Consider the following 12,878-nt stretch of genomic DNA (forward strand, 5'->3'; position numbering starts at 1 on the left):
GGAGAACATTTCAGATTGTGGTTTGAGAGAGTGAATCAGCTAATGGGCAAGAAAGACACACACTAGGACTGTCGTGCAGTTCTGAGAGCCTGCTGTGGTGGGTGACGTGAATTTATACTAGCCCTCATCCACAGAGTTCTGGGATTTTCTCCAGCAGCCCAGACACAAAAGTATCGATCTGAACACACTTTCAATACTTTGACATCATTATCTAGAGATGACTGTGCCTTCCCAAGATTCCTTGATAAAGATATACTTCTAGTCACTTTTTGCTAAGCTGAGGTTTGGTGAAACCTCCTTTACAAAAAAGAGCTAGAATGTCATGCTAACTTGGCTCACAAAAATGAAACAGAATTATTTTGCTTTCCTGTGCGAATTAATTCATTTATCTTATATAAAAATGAAGAACTACTTTCTGAGAATAATAAAAATCTATCATGTTGTCAATTTTGAGATTTAGGCTGCAAGAAAAACCCTTCTGTCTCAAAAGCCTCCTACACACACACACACACACTCTCTCTCTCTCTCTCTCCCTCTCTCTCTCTCTCTCTCTCTCTCTCTCTCTCATCATGAAGGAGGCCAAACACTCAGGCTAACTTTTCAAAATCTTGATTTTCAATTCATGGTGTTCCTTACATTTGTCATCATGCATAGAAGTCTTTAGAAAATTAAGAATGGGAGGAGTCAGGAAACAAAAAATTAGATTGTCTAATTTTTATAGGCAGAATTTAGGAAAGAATAAAAATACATAAAGAAGTAAGAAGAACACAAAAACCCAATTGCTTTCCTTGAAAAAGAGAAAATAATATAACAACACAAGGAATAAGGGCAATCATGTCTAAAAATGTTGCTTTGTGTTTCTGAACTACTAAAGACATAGATGTACTTTATTTAAAAATTAGAAAACAGGATTCTCATTACTTTGGCTGATTGAAGACCTATTATTCTCTTATCCTTCTCTAAATCTTATTGAAATAACAGAGGAATTCTATTTTTTAAATCTACAACAGTATTAAAAGAGCAGAGGGGTACTGACAATAGATCAAAACAGAAAGGAAATTATCAAAAATACTGAGCACATGGAAATTGATCAATGGCAAATCCCAATAAACTAAAGTACCATCAGTTACACACACACACACACACACACACACACACACACACACACACACAGCCTTCATGAAAGTAAGTTATCCCAGCAGAATCTCATGATACCCAAAGATCAGAGAAGTAAAATGATTAGGCCATGGATGGTCAGCTCAGAAGACCATCAGCTTTAAAGACTGGTCCCCCAAAGTTGGACCCAATGAGCCATATCTCACTGTGTTCATTTCCTTGTGGACACCTCCCTCATCCGATCTGGGTGGCCTGGGACTCACATTAAACAACAGTATATAGAAAGGAGATCAGTTACCCTGCTGAAAAGATCACCGAGAAGAAACACGTGGCCACATGGAGAGGAAGACGTTCTGAAATCACAAGGAGGGAGAGGACCCCACCATTCTGATCCTTGCCCTGCCAAGGTGCTGGCCTGGAAGTGATCCACCCTGTGTGCTTCAGCCCAGCTGAGACCCCAGAAAACTGCAGACCCAGACAGCAGGACAGGGGCTAGAACAGCCCAGCTGAGCCTCGCCATCCTCAGAATCATGAGAGTAAATCATTTGGCTCTCTTAGGTGAGATTGGTGATGAGGAGATCCTCAAAGTGGAGTCCATGCCCAGAGAAACTGGGAGTTGCCCCAGCTAACTGACCACTGCCTTGAGAATGCGGATCCCTGGGACCCGAAAGCTCTCACATTCCCTAAGGGAGAGTTCATCTGAGTCCCACATCTCACTGGGCCCATAACATGAGTCAGAGCTCCATCTTCAGAATTTGCTTCACTGCCAAGGTAACACACTGTAGTCATCAATACCATTTGGCTTTCAATCTCGTCTATGAAACAAATAGTTACAAATCTTCAAACGGTGGAGGAAAACAGAATGAAAGTGCAGTACCAAGCACAGAAGATAGAAAAATAATGGAAACATAGCAACGGTTTAAAATAAGTGAAATGAATGAGCTCACAGAATTACAATAGGATAGCCATTAATTAATTTTAAATTAGTTTTGGTGGAATTTATAAATATTAAAAATATGATGTACAGGTTGAAAAATTTAATCAGAATAAAAAGACAAAGCTGAATATCAAAATAGGAAGATGAAAAATTGAGAACATTTCCCAAAACTCAGTCCAAAGGAACAAAAATGCCAAGTGAGAGAAAAATGTAAAAGGTAATAAGGACTGATTCAGAAGCTACAACACCATCTAGGAAAGTTTTCGGGTAAAAGCAAGATAATTGAAGGGAAAATTAATGAAGTCATTCTCCCTGTGTTGAAAATGTCTTGAGTTTTGTTTTGTCTTGTCTTATCTTACTGAAAGGGTTAACCAAGTGCTCTACCAAGGAGAATGAAAAATCAACCAAGGAGAATGAAAAATAGCCCATTCCTAGATTCATCATAAAAGTGTCATCATAAAAGCGAAAATAGCAGTTACCTACAGGGAACAAAATAAGATAGGCACCAGCTGTCTTATCTGCAAAAAAAAAAGACCCTAGAAGATAGTGGAGCAATGTTTCAAGACCGCAAAAAAAAAAGGCCCTAGAAGATAGTGGAGCAATGTTTCAAGACCCAGGAAAAACAATTTTGTATCTAAAATTTCATACCTAGCCTAAATATCAGTCGGGTGAAATAAGAACATTTATAGACATTCAGTGACCCAGAAAGTTTGTCACCCTTTTTAGAAGAGTAACCTGAAGGTTTACACTACAGAATTCGAGGGGGGGAAAAGTGAATCTAATAAAGAAAAAGATAGTGGCTATAAAAAAAAAATAGTGAGAAAATTATCAAAAAATACAACTTTTAAAAAGCAGAATTATTTTTATAATATAGTCATTGTTGGTATTACATTTCAAAAGTTAAAAATATAATGCAAATGATAATATGGAACTGAAATTCTATATTACATCGACAAAGTATAGAAGACGGACAAGGAGGGATCATAAAAGAATGCCTTGCTGTATCTGGGGAAGCTGAAACTTAATATTAGACCCACAAAATCAAGACAGGATACTGAAGAAATTTTATTTTAAATAAAAAGTACAGTCCTCTTGGTTAATAGCATAAGCTCTCATACACTGAACAACTTAGCATCAAAATATATAAAATAAAATATAGAAAGCAGAATATGTCTAATATTCTACCATGTGTAAAATATATAAATATGTTAACTGTAAGCAAAACAATATAAAATAAAAATGGAAAAGCACAAGAAAGAAGCGTGTTCACAGCCACAGGGTGAAATGTTAAGCTACTTCTTAAAAAGTACAAAGTGGAAAATGAATAAGGAAACAAAAGATTAAATATCAACTTAAAAGCCTGATTGGAAAGGTATAAAGATATCTTTGTCCACAGCAAACATAGAATGTGTGTTTTCAAACCCTGGTGGAATATTTATTTTCAAATATGCCCATGTTTTAGCACATAGAGAAAACTCAATAGATTCCACAAAGTAGAAATCACAGAGACCACATTTCTGAACCTAAAGCAATGAAGCTAGACGTGAATAACCAAAGGATGGCTCCAAAATGTCAACCTACTAAAAAATGTGGGACAGAAACTCTAAATAACTTATGAATGCAAGAAAAACTAAAAATTGAAATTAAAAATGCTAAATACTGAGGGTATCCCATATTAAACCCATGGGCATGGACAAAGCAGGCTACAGAGGAAAATTTAGAGCTTTGAATGTGTTTTCAGAAAACAAGAAGAACTAAAAATAATTGACTAAACATTCAATTCAAGAAGTCAGAAAACTAAATCAAAAGTCTCAAGTAAATATAAAGAAGCAATTGATAATGATAAACGCAGAGGCTCACATTTCTAGCACTGCCTGTTAGATTATTTGAACCACCCTCCCACTAAAATCAGCTAAAATAATGCATAACTTTAATACTTCTTAAATGCATGAAAAGTTGTCAATATTGTAAAGTAATATCCATGCAAAATCTAAACAAAGAAAGAACTCAGAGCATTCCAGAGCACCAAAATTCCTTTCTCCCTGAGCAGTCTGAGTTTGGGTATCCCTATAAGGCAAGGGAGACAGAAATCAGGATCCAGGGCCCACCTATTTTGGGGGTATCACTAAAAACCGACTTGGCATCATTTAGTACATTCAAATATAAATAATGCCCCATGATCCACCAATTCTGCTCTTAGGTATACACTCTAGAGAAACACCAGGACAATGGGAAGAAATGTGCACAGCTGTCCTGTTTTTAGTAGCCAAAAAGTAAAACAAGCCAAATGTCCATCAACAGGAGACTAACCAAAGAACTTGCAACTTTTACAGTAGAGGACTTCATAGTACGAGACACGAACCACTGACAGCTGCACATCCCAACATGGATACACATACATTGTTGAGTGAAAGAAGCCAGTGAGGCAAAGGAAGATATTCAGCTTGATTCCCATCCAAAAGTTCAAAGTGTCAGCATCAAGAGAAAATAAACTGTACTGTCTAGGACACAGACATAGGCAATTATCGTCCCAAAAAGAAGTGTTACCTCCTGGAGGGCCGAGTCTGAAAGAACGTATAGAAAATTCTGGATGTTGTTAAGATTCTCATTAGTAGTCTGTTACAGTGTAGGCACATTTATATGGAGCTTTTTTGTTCGTTTTTCTATAGGTAATTTTCACAATACCAAAAGAAGGGGAAAGTTAAGAAGTAATTAAGAAAGTATAAAATATTTCAACACTAGAAGTGGCTTGAACAACAAACACAAAAGTGTTCTTAGAAAAGACCAGTAAAATGCCAAGAATTGTTGAGTCTGCTTGAGCAAAAACAAAGGAGACAAAGAACCTTAGAAATCACAAAACCACACAAAAACACTCATGCTGCCAATTCTTAAGACAATGCAATGTATAACTTTGGACCAATAAATCCTGAATTTTAAACTTTTGATTAAATGGATAGTTTTTTGTACAAAATCATGAATGCTCCACAATAGACTAAGAAAAGGTAGAAAACTGGAATGCATCAATATCTCCAAAAGAAATATAAAAAGTAACCATGCATATGTACCCCACCTCCCACAAATTCAACCAAACTTTCAATGCCCAGATAGTTCCTGTACTATTTGAAGTGCAGACCAGGCTTGAGAAAAGATGTATACCCTCTCACCTCTTCTCCATAATAGCATACATCTTTATTCCTTTTGCTTTCATTTGTTGTTTTCTAGCTTTTTGAGTTCTATATATAATTTGGTTATATCCATTTCTGGTGATATAGGTACATAACGATATAATTTTTCCTCTGAGTTTTAATTTAGCCATATTCTGTAGATTCCAATAGACTAAGTTCTCCTTATTATATCTTTTGAAATTCTGTAATTTTGTTTATTTCCCCTTTGACCCAAGAGTTGTTTAATAGATGATTTTGTTTTTCCAGGTGGAAATCCCTATTTGTTTTTTATTTTCTTACTAATTTCTAGTTTTATTGTATTTAGTCAGTGAAGGTAATTTGTTTTAGATTTTTTGGTATTTATTGAGCTTTCTTTAATGACCTAAAATACGGTCACTTTTTTGTGAATTCACACTTCAAAAAAAGGTATGCACCCTGTTATAGGAGTACAGAATTTGAGATCTAGTTACAGCATTCTCTACATAGTTTAGGTTTTCTATATAATAAATTTGGCTAGTATTATCCATACTGATTCTTCACTAGTTCAATCTATCTAAGACCAAGAGGGTAAATCGCCCTACTGTATGTGCCTACTATTTCTCTTATGCTAGTGTGTCTCTGCATATTTCTTCTTTCCTCTCTCATGGTTTCTGTTATATTAGCGTTGCTTCTGTGTCAGCTAATGCTAATAACTTTTAGATTCGATCTACATTGTAAATTGTGGTCTTCTGCATTACAAAATATCCATTTTATTTCTCACTTAATGCATATTGGCCTGAGTCCTACCTAGTCTATGATAAAACTCACAACCACTGCTGTCTTTCTATTAGCATTTGCATGTTTACCCTTCTCAACTACTTTACAAATCTCTTTCAGTTTTAAGTTATGTTTGCTTTGTTAGCCAATCAGACACCTTTTCTTTTAATCAATGAGTTGAACCCTTCTACATTTACTGATATGAAAATATGTTTCATGTAATTTCCTTCATATTGTTTCATGAGATAGACACATATGTTTGGAAGAATGCAAGTAGCTACATGTGTATGTTATGATACAAACACGAGGATGTACAAAGTCCTTCACTTTTTTGTTTTCTGTAGTCTTTTTCTTAAAACTATTCTGGCCGGGTGTGGTGGCTCAGTCTGTAATCCCAGCACTTTGGGAGGCTGAGGCAAGAGGATTGCCTGAGCCTGGGGGTTCAAGACCATCCTGGGCAACTTGCTGAGATCTTGTCTCCACAATAAATCAAAAATTAGCTGGGCGTAGTAGCACATGCCTGAAGTTCCAGCTACTTGGAAGGCTGAGGCAGAAGGATTACTGGAGCCCAACAGGTCGGGTCTGCGGTGGCCGTGAGCGTGCCACTGCACTCCAGCCTGGGCGACAGAGCAAGAATTCGACTCAAAAAAAAAAGAAACTATTCTGTTACTTATTTTGGTATTTAAGAAGGCTTACATTTTTCTTCTAGTGTTTCTCTCATTATTAATATTGTTGTGTGACAGTCTTAGTCTCCTCTTTCATTAGATTGGTCAGCAATCTCAATCCAGATTTTTAAGAAAAATGGACCCTAAGGCATCAGCTAGGTGACAAAATGACCTATCTTAAGCATCCAATTGGTACAAAGACATTACTAACCTTGACAGAGGAAGAAAGTGAAACCATTTTTTGTGTGGCTAAATTTCTTCCAGAATCCTGATTGAGAATAGCTCTCTATTATGAAAACTGACATTAACTACTAACTTTGTCTCTTTCCAATTTCTTTTCCCTGCTACCTAATTATAAGACACTAGTATTTCTTTCATCTTCATACTTCTAATATACAGAAGATTCTCCTACAATATTTGACCTATCAGCTGCATGCAATATTACTTACTCTTGGGACAATCAGTGAGGCTTTCTACTTTCTTGTTACTCTTTATCTTCTCACATTTTTTCTCACATCATTTTTACATTGGCAGAACATAAAACACATAATATTTCATCACCTTTATTCCCATCTTTTCGTCCTAGCTCTCAGCTAATATGTTGAATGGCTTCTCCAACACTTATGTCAAAACTTTTCTAATCATTTTCTAATTGTCTGAATTGCCTTCTCTAGTCAAATCCCTGGGAAGGGCTCACGGGAACATGTCCTGAACACTGGATTGCTTATTGCAGTTTATACGTGACCTTTATATTTGAAGGAAAGCTGGATTGGATGTGAAATCTTTGGAACGCATGTTCTTTCCTTGATAATCTTGAAAGTGCTGCTTTCCTACATAAAATGTTTCTGTTGACAAGATTGATGTCAGTTTCATTTTCTTCCTCTTACAGTTTCTTCGGATATTTTGCCTGGATTCTCAAAGAACGATTACTTAGTTTTGAAGTCCAATGCCCTTACTAGAATATACCTAGGGGTTTTCCACTGGGGGTCAGTTTGCTCATATATGTAGTGTCCTTTTCAATATGTAAAAATCTTCTTTCATCTCAGGAGGTTTTATTAAATTATAATTTATATTGTTGTTTTGTTTCCTTGCTTTGGTTTTTATCTCTGGAGACTCCCCATAGGTGTATTTGGATCTTCTTTGGCTATTCACCTTTTTCTTTTCAATTCTTTTCATTTCTTTTTTAATTTCTATTAGGTTTTCTTCACATTTTTTTCTATCCTCTTCTGAGCCTTCTATGTTCACATTCATTATTGTGTATATTCTAAGTCTTTACTTCCGATTCTTTTTTTTTCTTCTAAATTCTTCCTAAGAGAAGTCATTTCTTATCTCCGATCCTTCTCTTGGTCTTCTGCTTCACTTCTCAGATCTGATAATTTTGCTTTGCGCTGTTCTTTCAAAGTTCCAATCCTAGTTGATGAAGTTTAGTTAATTTTGTATAGTATGTCAAAATTGTGCCCCTGTGATATTTTTCTGGTGTGTCACTACTCTGTGCCATAATATTGAGTGTATTTTCATGTCTCTTGTGATACTCCTGCCTGGAGTTTAATCACATTCCTTTCGGGTTGCCCATGTTTACATTGCTTAAATAAGATGGGTTGTTTTTTTTTTTTCTAGTTTTTTAGGAAGAGGGTCCCTGAATGGGATTTAAATGGGCAGGGTAGCAGTGCCAGCTTCAGGATGCTGGTGTTACTGTGAATGACTCTGAATAGGGTAACCCTGGTGGAGGAATGCTTCTACTCAGTTTTGGGCTCCCTGCAGGGCTGCAGGTCTTATTTTCAAGACGGTGCTCTTACCCATAGATCCTGGATTGGGATATACCATGTTCACTGGGAGAGGTTCCCTTTGGACCCTTCCTCCCTTCTGCACGACCCTTCTGTCTCCCTCACCCACTGTCCCCCTCTACTCATTTTGGCTTCAGATTCTGGGATTCCCCTCAGAACGTGGCGCTAGCCCTGAACATGTCGGCCAGCACTTCTGAGATTCCCGAGTGTGGCCCCATCACCCACATAGGCAATCATTTCTGTACTTGCCAGCAACTCTGAGTCTCAGAGGACTCTCAGCCTGGCCAGCGGTGGCTAGATTCACACATTCAGAACAAGGTACCACCAGTGTCCACAGATCACAGATACACAGCCCCTTCCGCTCTCTGTAAGCCTCAGTCACACCATTGATCTCTGTCCTCGCTCAGGGCCATTTGGCCACAGTCACCCAGACTTTGGGGTTCAGCAGGGGTTTCCCCACCATCTAGCTTTTGTTGTCTGTAATTTTCTTATCTTTTACTGCCTTATATTGTTTATTTGGGTTTCAGGAAGCATCTTGGAGGTTAAAAAAGCCACACCAAAGGCGTTTCTTCAAGGCCACAGTTGGATAGATTTTAAAATGTTGATGGAATTGGCTGTTCTCTAAAAATTTTTTAATACGCCACAATTTACTTACGAAAATACAGTAAAGTTATCTATAAAAATCACCATATTGATGCTGTCCATCCAGAACATAGTATGTTTCTTTATTTGTTCAAATTTTACTTTTCTCTTTCTTAGAAAAAAATGTGTAGGTTTTTTTTCCCTACAGGTTCTATATTATTTTTCCTAATAGTTTTTTCTAAGTACTCTACATTCCATATTGTTTTTGTAAATAGAAATTTCTTTTCCCCTAATTGTGCTGATCATAGCTGATACATGATTACCATTGATTCGTATATATTTATTTAGGCCCAATACTCTTTTATTATATATTTCTTTGGCTGGCTATGATAAAAGATAAAATAGATTTTTAGTACAAAGATAAGAATCAAACATTTTTGAAATGAAATACCAACGAAGAATTTAGAAAATATTATTTTAATGATCAATTTTTAATTATGGCTTAAGTCAAAGGATTTTTTATTTTATATTCATGTTCATAATCTTTCTTCAGGTAAATCATAACTGATTTAATCAGGAGAATTCATCATGGTCTGAAATATCTTTGAAAATGGCATCATTCTTTGTAATAACACAATGCTCTTTGAGATCTTACAAACGGTCCTTTTGGAGATGTTCCAAGAAATTGTATCTGCTTCTAATCTGGTATTGGAATATGAACAAAAGTTTGCATATTAGATAAAGAAATTCTTTGGAAAACTCGGTCTGCATAGTCCTGACTATAAAAATTCTATGACTCAAATAATGAAAACACTTTGGATCATATGAGAAACCACCATCTTCTCAGAGAAGACCCAAAGAAAAGGTGTGTGGCTTTTGGATCCAGCGTCTGCAGCGGCAATCCTGGGAATGCTTTGGGGTCACCATCTTGTTTGTGTGGGTGGCCTGAGAAGGAACTGTCCCCGGGCAGGGAGGAAGCTAATTCTGGAGTGGAAGAAGAAAACAACAAGAAGATGCTAAGAAGATGAAGAGCAGAGGGTGGGAGGGGAGACAATGACAGCCATGGATCCCAATCTGCCAGTACGAAGTCAGACAGGAATACCTCAGCTTATCCAAGGCATGGGATTGTCTTGGTGGGAAGTAGCCACGCTAGTCAATTGAACCGTATGGACAACACCTAAAATAACAGTTGTCAACAAATCATTGGGCTTGGCTTCCAGGGTTCATCCTGAATCCAGAAACGACTCAAAATACCTCCGTGGAAACCTGTTCCTCCTCTCAGGTTAACAAACCATGATCACCCAACCCGGAATCCCAGACCCATTAACCCTCCTGAGCCAGGTGGTGCATAGCTAGTTAGTTTCCTCAGCTAGAAAACTAAAAGGTTAGGCCAGAGGAGCTCCCATGATTCATTTCATCTGCGACATCCCACCAGCCTCTGAAATCCATACCGGAAGTTCACCTATTCAAGTTCATTCACCCGTGAACTATACATTGACCACAAACAGACACCAAGACCTGATGCAGGCCAGTGGATTTAAAAGTAAACAGAAAACCAGGGAAAGGTAAGGCAAATGATCGCAGGTTTCCTTTCGAGGTAAGAGAAAGGCTCCAAATTAGACTGTGGCAATAGTTACTCAACTCCATAAATATACTAATAAATAATTGAACTGTACATTTTGAAAGGGTCGATTTTATGGTATACAAGTTATGCCACAAGAAAGTCTTTTTTTACAAAAAAAGAATAAGCAGAAAGGAGGTCTTATCCTATAACGCCTGCAGAAGGGTAAACAAGACAGGACAGCCGGAGGTGTCACCTGAGATGGCGAAGGGCGTCCCTCTGGGGACAGTCACACACTCCACAGCCTTGGAAGCGGAGGTGCCAGCAGTGCCCCTGACTCGGCAGTGAATTGGGATCTCTCAAACATTTCTTTGTAAGTCACACTCTCTTCCTCTGTGTCAAGGCCCACACAGACACTCACTGGTAAAATAAGAGCCAACTTCTGTCTCTGGGGCAGGCCGCTATCTGGCCTGGCAAGCATCCCAAACATTGTCCAAGTTGAGAGGCAATTCCTCTCCTCTGCTTCTCTCTCACACCCCCTAGGAAAACCGTACCAGGAAGGTAAGCCATATGGGTAACGGTACACAAGATTCCTAAAATGGCTACTAATTACGACGTTTGCAATTATTTCAAATTTTGATTTTCATAACAACTCTTCACGGTTGTGTTGACCAAAGGGAAATTTTATTCCCAAATGTGTCGGTGTCAAATTTGTCATTATCTTTCAGGGGAAAAAAAAAAAAAAGAAAAATCAAATGAAAAGGCTGTTAAAAAGAGATAAAGTTTACTCATTGGAAATTAGAAATGAATATTTATTGTCAGATCTCTGTCTAGATTAAAACCTTTTATTTAACACCAGTTGAAAGTGTAAATTATTCACATGTTTACATTTCAATGACTTCCGTTCTCTAATGATTCCATTTCTAGAGTGTATTAGTGGTAAGATAATGAAATGCCTCATCAGCTTGGAGTATTAAGCAAACAACTAACTTCAACTTTTTCAACAGTGAATAAAGAAATAGAGTGGTCTCCAACAATTTATTTCATCAAGTTAGAGCAACACTCTGCTAACTTCCCAAAGCACAGCACTGAAGGGAGTCCTGCCAACAGGCATAGGAAGTGCGTTTCGGCCTCCCGTCGACATGCAGTGGGACCGTGATAACAAATACACGGCTCTCACACAAATCATGGTTTTTGGCAAGATTTATCTCTCCCAGAGGGGAGAATTGGAGGGAAAAAGAGAGAGAGAACACAGTGCTGTCCACTTCGCCAGCAAAGATGAGCTCTTGCTATTTGAACGACTTATGTAATCTATTCACTCCCTTAGGTTATTGCTTAATATTGAGGAATTTTATTATTAATAAAAATAATAGCTTATCTGTTTATAGTGCTTTAGGTTTACAAAACACTTGCACATATGTTATCCTATTCATGAGCTGTACTCTTTCTGGAATAGTGGGAGAATATATATATATTTATATATATAGAGAGAGAGAGAGAGAAATTTGTGCATTGAAATCCAAGAATTTTACAGCACACATTTGCTTTCCAAACAATTCTATGCAGATGTTTTACAATTCCTTAAGTGGCACCATGTTGTCCTTACATTTCTATGACATTTTACACATTCCTTTATTTAATAAATCTCTATGTCCATGGAAATAACAAGAGGCTTTTTTGGGGGGGTGGGAGGGGGGGTTGCTGGGTTTTTTTGTTGTTTTGCCATGCCAGGCATAACTGCTGGCCTTGAACAGACCAGAGGAATGCTTTCCTTAGAATTATAATAGGCATGTGGTTAAGAAGTTAAGACTTAATGACTACATTCAAAATATTTACAATCTAACAAGAAAAACAAAACATTCATGAAATGAAAACTAACAAAACATGGTAACAAGCAGGAATGACTAAGTGAAAGATAGAGAAGGCTCTAGAAGCATTCCTCAGAAGGAGAAGTCATTACAGCCTGGATAAGCTGAAGAAGTCCTTGCCAACTGCCTCTAATGTCACTTAGGATTTGGCTGCTCAGAGAACACAGAGAGGGAAGACACCCTCAGGTGGCAGAGGGGAAGACACCCTCTCAGGTGGCAGAAAGGTGCAGGGGGAAATCCTCAGGGCAAGAGGTGCCAGGCGCCTGGGGTAACAGCTTTTGGCCTCAGCCACGTGGGCCATGTATTTTGAGTCAAACGAAGAGTAAAGGATAAATGTGAAGCATAGATCTGCCGTGACTGTAATCTTGAAGCCGGTCAGAAGTTGGGGAAAAAAGAAAGAAAAGAAAATTCAGCCTTTTAAAACAATATTTTATCATGAAACCTC

The sequence above is a fragment of the Carlito syrichta genome, unplaced genomic scaffold (genome assembly GCF_000164805.1).
Source record: "Carlito syrichta isolate Samal-C Ts95f unplaced genomic scaffold, Tarsius_syrichta-2.0.1 Scaffold308151, whole genome shotgun sequence".
In the NCBI taxonomy this organism is placed as follows: Eukaryota; Metazoa; Chordata; class Mammalia; order Primates; family Tarsiidae; genus Carlito; species Carlito syrichta.